General features: G+C 36.1%; 1 pseudogene; it reads right to left on the reverse strand.

Moving 5' to 3' along the window:
- Positions 1-1,747: 1,747 nt before the first annotated feature.
- Positions 1,748-2,801, reverse strand: LOC100398637 (large ribosomal subunit protein uL30 pseudogene; annotated as a pseudogene).
- Between the last annotated feature and the right edge of the window lie 4,377 nt (positions 2,802-7,178).

Consider the following 7,178-nt stretch of genomic DNA (forward strand, 5'->3'; position numbering starts at 1 on the left):
AAATGCTGGTAGAATTTAAATTAGAAATAAGTTAAATATATCATATTCAGAAAATGAATATTGTAAAAATAGTGTTTTCCGATCCATGAACATTGTATATCTCTTAATGTCTCCCAGGACTGTTATATGGTTTTCAATGTAAAGGGTCTGTACTTATTTTGTTAAATTTATCCCTAAGTATTTCATATTTTGGGTACTATCGTAAATGGTACTTAAAATTTTCAATTTACAATTGTTCTTTCTATATAATGCAAATATAAAAATGAAATTGTTCTTATATAAAAATTAATTTTTGTATACTGACCTTGTATTCTGCAACCTTGTTAAACACATGTATTACTTCTAATAGCTTTTTGTAGATTTCTTAAGATTTTCTTCAAACATAATCACGTTATTGCAAATAAAAACATACTTTTTTTTTCTTTCCAATCGGTATTCCTTTTATTTCTTTTCCTGGACTTTTTTCAGCGACTAAAATTTTGAGTATAATGTTGACTATAAATGGTGTGAGTGGGTATCCTTGCCTTGTTCACAGTCTTAGAAATCATTCAGTTTTTTCAGAATAAATTATGATGTTAAGTGTAGGGTTTTTTTGTAGATAACTTATCAGGCTGATGGAGTTTTATTCTGGTTTGCTGAGAAGTTTTAAATCAGATGGGCATAATATAATTTGTTGTAATGAATTCTATTTGCTAAAATATTGTAAAGATTTTTACATTCATGACTATGTGGTATATTGGTCTTTAGGTTTCCCTTTTTTGTAATAATCATTTTCTGATTTTGGTAGAAAAGCAAACCTGATCCTGAAGACTGCTTGTAAAATGTTTTCTTCTCTCTTTTTTGAACAAGTTTGTGGAAAATTGGTATTATTTCTTTCTTAAACTTGAATAGACTGCACCAGTAAAGCCATCTGGGTTGAGGTTGTATGTTCATATGTGTGTGTTTGTGTGTGCATGTGTTTGAAAGTTTTCAATTATTAACTCAATTTTGTTAATACATATAGAACTCATCAGATTTTCTATCTCTTCTTGAGTGAATTTTGATGAAAGATATCTTTCAAATAGTTTTTCATTTCATCTGTTTTTAAATTTATTAATGTTTCTCAAAATATCTTATTATTTTAAAAAATAGAATATCTGTAGTGAGGTACCTCCTTCATTACTGTCAGTCTAGCTAGCATCTTAACTATGTTATTGATTTTTCCAAATACCAGCTTTTGGTTTTATTTATTTTCTCTATTGTTTTTCTACTTTCAATTTTGCTTTCTATTTTTTTTCTACTTCCTTCAGGTTTCAATTGCTTCTTGTTTTTCTAGTTTCTTAGCATAAAAGCATATGCCCTGATATGAGTTTCTTTTTAATAACTTTTATTTATTTCCTTATTATGCCTTATGTTTTCCTTTACACTCTAGAAAATATATAATCTTTTAATATCAGTATGTCTTAATTCCATTCTCTGCTGCTGTGTCTATTCTATTTTGGTTTTCTGTTTCTACTTACTTGCTTTTTCCTTGTTATGGATCACATTTTCCTGCTCCTTTTATGTCTAGTAAGTGTTTATTGGTTGCTGGTCATTTTGAATTGTATGTTGTTTACTAGATTATGTACAGATTTTAGGAATGTTGGACTTTTTTTGGCAGAAAGTTATTTATAAATTAGTTCACTCTTTTGGAGCATATTTTCAAGTTCTTTGAGGGTAGGCGTAAAGTAGACTGTACTCTAGAGGTAATTTAGACCCATTTCTGAGACACACTCTTCCAGAGTCTCTGTTAATTGCCATGAATATTTAGTGAGGTCTCTTCTCTCTGGATGAGGGAATTTGGACAATTTTCAGCTCTCTTCAGCTATGGGAATTACTTGTATTACAACTCTCCACTAACAATGCTTTGCTTAAGAATTATTTTTGGTTGGCTTCATGAATTTCACCCTATGCATCTGTGTATTGGTATTCAGCCAAAGACTCAAGGGAGGTTTTTTTGTTTGTTTGTTTGTTTTCAATTTGAGAGCAGGTACTGTGTTTATTAACTGACCAGCTTAGAAAAATAATCATGGGTAGACATCTTAGCTCATTCTTCTAATAAGCCTGTAGATCTGATCCCCCCTGTTGTCAGCATCTCCGCCTTCTACAAAATGGGTGGTCTTTTTCTTCATTCCACCAAGTGGAGAAGATAATTTGAAGGGCCACAGGAAGTTATGTGCTTCTTTGAAGTGTTTTCCAACAGTACAGATCTCATGAATCAGATCCTCCATGCAGATTATGCCATATTTACCAAGAGATGGAGCAATCAAAGCATTATCTGTCAAAGCAATTCACTTCTTTTTGATTTTGCCATAACCACATTTGCAGATTAGTTCATTTGCTGACTTCAGATTTGGGTACCCCCATGCAATATATGGCTCTACAATCCTCAGCATGTTAATTGAAGCCTTGTTGAACTTCACAAAGGTTCCATTGAAGATTTGATGGAGGAGAAGAAACTGCAACACCTTTCGGACCTTTGGACCATTGATACCTCTGATCCTGATGACAAATGCCAATTTTGATTCTGCAGGTACATAGAAGTTGCCAGCTTTCCTTGCCATCCTTGCCATTCAAATTTCAATTCTGTATATATGCCTATATTCCTTGTGATAGTGCTTCACCTTTTCATAGATAAGCTTCCTCCTTGCCTTTAAAAGCATCTTTTGGGCAAACTTCTTTCTCCAGTGCTTGATCTTCAGCTCTGCGAAATTCCTTTGCTTTTTCTTAAAGGTTTCTGGCACAGGAAGAACCTTCTTCTTCTTCTCTTCTATACCCTCCATAGGTCCAGCCAGAAAAAGAGAAGACTCAAGGGAATTTTTTTTTTTTGAGACAGAGTCTCACTCTGTTGCCAGGTGCCAGGCTGGAGTGCAGTGGCGTGATCTCAGCTCACTGCAACCTCCGCCTCCGGGGTTCAAGCAACTCTCCTGCCTCAGCCTCCCAAGTAGCTGGGACTATAGGCACACACCACCATGTCCAGCTATTTTTTGTATTTTTAGTAGAGATGGGATTTCACCATGTTGGCCAGGATGGTCTCAATCTCTTGACCTCGTGATCCACCCGCCCTGGCCTCCCAAATTGCTGGGATTACAGGTGTGAGCCACCATGCCTGGCTTCAAGGGAACTTCTATGCAGTTTTCTGAAACTTTTTCTCCAAGTAACTCCTCCTGAGTACTCTGCCCCAAAATTCTAAATGCCTCAATGTCCTAGAACTTTGATCTCCTCAACTAAGAAAGATTGCTGCATTGTATTTGAGTTCCTGTTTCGTACACCTAAAACTGGAAATTACCTCTAGACATAAAGCTTTAATGGTGGTAGGGTTTACATCATCTGTTTCCCTTTTTTCAGAGACTACAATCTTATGCTACATGTTGTGTAATATCTGAAAATAGTTGTTTCTTATAATTTTCCAGTTTTTTCATTATTTGCAGTAGAAGAATAATTCCAGATCCTATTTCCTATGGCTAGAAACGTAAGTCTCTTCCCTGTCTGTTCATTTTTGACATCTGCCATCCATTCTCCCCACTGTAGCCAGAGTGATTCTTTCAACATAAATATGGTCATATCAGTCCCATGCTGCAATGAGGGCTGCAAACCCCACTTCTTATCCCACCTATTCCCCAGCATCAGTTTGCACCATTTTCCAATTTGGACTTTATGTGGCAGCATACTAAATTACTTTCAGTGTTCTTCAAATATTCCGTGCTCTCTGTCACATCTGAACAATTGCAAACATTCTTCTCTCTACTTAGAATATTTGCCCTGTGCCCCACATAGCCACTATTTCTACCTAAAATCTATTCATTCTTCATAACTAATTCATGTTTCTTCCTCAGAGAGGTCTCCCACAAAACCAAGAGTTGGTTTTACACCTGCCCAACACTCTCATAATGCCTTGTATGTGCCCTGTGTAATTTTATAATTATTGTTTAATATCTGTATTCTGTATTAGACCATTAAATACAAGTGAAAGTTCAGCAACTCTCACTAAATCTGCCAAATCTCCAAGTGCCTTGAATAGCAGCTTGCAGAATAGCTCTCAATAAATATTTGATGAATACATTAATAAAAATATAAGATAATTGACTAAAGAACTGATAGTGGTAGTAGGGGGAGTAGGGAGAGAAAGGGGGAAAAACCAAGCCAACAAACCCTAATATGTAAAAAAAAAAAAAAAAAGAAGAAGAAGAAAGAGCTTAAGGACAGCAAGTTTCCATTTTGTTGACTCCATGGGTCAGATTTCCCAGATGTCACTTAGCTCCTCACCGGTTTGCCTATCAACAGAAGCACTAAGGTAAGAATGGTGCATTTGATACCCTTCTCTCTCCAAACCAAGAAGACTCAGAGTAAATGCTTTTCCATAATGGTGTTTTCAGAAGTAATCATGAGGAACAAAGTCTCATAATAATTGAACCTAGTCCCGGATGATTCTATCACTCTGTCTTGAGTAATTCCACAGAAGAAGCAGGTCCATTATGCCTTAACCTGTTCTTTGTCGCCACTGTTGTTTTAGTGTCATGGTAAAAGAATGTCCACTGACCTGTTATAAGATTCATCATCCTAATCAAGTCATGTGAACAAACAAAGTTAAGTTGTAGCAATCAAAGATCTGGGAAACAGTACTGAAAGTTGTATGCTTTATACAAGGAAAACATGCAGAGGTTGTAACATTTTAATTCAAAAGTTGTGACTCTATTTTCTAAACTATAGAAGTGGCCTGTTTGTTTGTAGTTAATTCAGTCTTCATCATTTATCACTTTATCAAAAAATAAAATGAAATAAAACTTTTTCCAGCAAAGGGGTATGCTTTAGTGTCATATTTAGAATATTCAATAAAAGGAGCCATTTCCAAACTAAAGCAGATTCCCTTATGAAACCTTTTGGTGACAAGGAAGTCATTTATTCACTAAAGATTCAGTGACATCAAAAAATACTAGATAGAACTAAGAGTGTCTATATAGTGTTTGGTCCAATCTTCTGTTTTAGAATCACAAAGCAGTTTTTCAACAGGATCCACTGTTTCCTTGAATATCATTTCTGCCTCTGATGTGTGACCTCATTTGACCTCTGGCCCATTAATGCTTCTCTTCTTTTCTCTTTCCATCATTCCCTCTGCATCTTCCTTCCTCATCTCCAGCCTGGCCTCCACAGCAGGTGGTGGGGTTACTGCTCTACCTAGCAAACCAGAGCTTACCCTGCTGGCCTGACCTGTCTCCATTCCATGAGGCACTGAACCAGACACATCCTCAAAGTCCTCCTGGAAATTTCTCTGGCAAGCATCTCCTCTCCAGCTAACATCTGCACTCTAATTCCATTGCTGGATTCACAAGAGCAAATCACCAAACTGAAGACTTGATCCACTCCAGCGTCAAGCTCTCTAACCTCCCAGGATGCTGGATGGTTCTTTAATTCATCTTATACTGATGTCGCATTGCACTCCACCCTCAGAATCTTTAAATCATTAAATCTTGTAAATAGCTGGAATCCTGGAGATCAATAAATCCAAATCTTTTTTCTTATAAAGAAATGGAAGAAAACCCAAGATATTAAGTCACACGGCTAATGATAAAGGTCTGACTATAACCCAGAAAATGGAAACTACAACTCTTTATTCCACCCTAGTTCACCTGTGCCCTCACCTTTCAAGTTGTAAGTTATCATTTCAAAACCTATTTAACCAACAATAAATAAATCAGTCAGTAAAAACTCCCTCGATTTTCCCAGTCTCCATTCCAATATGACGGAATGAAAAAAATATATAGGCTTTGGTTACAGAAAGACCAAATCTCAGCTCTACCAATTACCAAAAATGTGACCTTGGGGAAGTGATTAATGCATTTTGGCCTGAATGTCTTTACCTGTAAAACAACAACAAGAGATGGATAATTCATTCCATAAAGGGCCATCAGTGCTCTCCTAGTCCCCACATTCGACCGTCTTATTTAGCCCTCATCCATCTTCATCTCTCTGCAGCTGTTACCCATTCCTCCTGCTTTAAAACACTAGTTCTCTGCTTTGGCTGCAAATTGTCACCACTTAGAGAACTTAAAAATCTTCTGATTCTTGGTCCTCATCCTCAGAGATTCTGATATAATTAGTATGAAGTGTAACCTGGGAACAGGAATGTCTGAATCCCTCAGATGATTCTAGTGGGAGTAAAGTTTGAGTACTGCATTTTTTTTTTTTTTTTGAGAGTTAAGCAAATCTTTTTTTTTTTTTCCTTTTAGGTGCAGGAGTACATGTGCAGTTTTGTTACATAGGTTATAGGTAAATTGTGTGTCACTGGAGTTTGGCATACAGATTATTTTGTCACCCAGGTAATAAGTATAGTACCCAATAGGTTGTCTTTCTATTCTCTCTTTTTTCCCACCCTCCACCTTTAAGTAGGCCCAGTGTCTGTTGTTCCTGTCTTTGTGTCTGTGTGTACTCACGTTCCCATTTATAAGTGAGAATATGCAGTGTTAGGTTTTCTGTTCCTGGATTAGTTCACTTAAGATAATGATGGCCTCCAGCTCCATCCATGTTGCTGCAAATGATATGATCTCATTCTTTTTCTTTGCCTGCATAGTATTCCAGGGTGTATATGTACCATATTTTTGTTATCCAGTCTACCATTGATGGGCATTTGGAATGATTCCATGTCTTTACTATTACGAATTGTGCTGCAATGAACATATTCATGCATGTATCTTTATGGTAGAACAATTTATATTACTTTGGGTATATGCTCAATAATAGAATTGCTGGGTCAAGTGGTACTTCTATTTTAAGTTATTTGAGAAATCACCGCACTGCTTTCCACAACAGCTGAACTAATTTATATTCCCACCAGCAGCATCTTTTACCTTTTGACTTTTTAATAATAGTCATTCTTACTGTTGTGAGATGGTATCTCATTCTGGTTTTGGTTTTCATTTCTCTAACGATTAGTGATGTTGAGCTTTTTTTCACATGCTTATTGGCCACATGTAAGTCTTCTTTTGTGTTTGTTCATGTCCTTTGCCCACTTTTTAATGGGGTTGTTTATTTTTGCTTGTTAACTTAAGTTCCTTATAGACTCTAGATATTAAGCCTTTACAAATATTTTCTCCCATTCTATAGGTTGTTTACTCTATTAGTAGTTTCTTTTGTGATGCAGTAGCTCTTCTGTATAATTAGGT

The sequence above is a fragment of the Callithrix jacchus genome, chromosome 13, assembly GCF_049354715.1.
Source record: "Callithrix jacchus isolate 240 chromosome 13, calJac240_pri, whole genome shotgun sequence".
In the NCBI taxonomy this organism is placed as follows: Eukaryota; Metazoa; Chordata; class Mammalia; order Primates; family Cebidae; genus Callithrix; species Callithrix jacchus.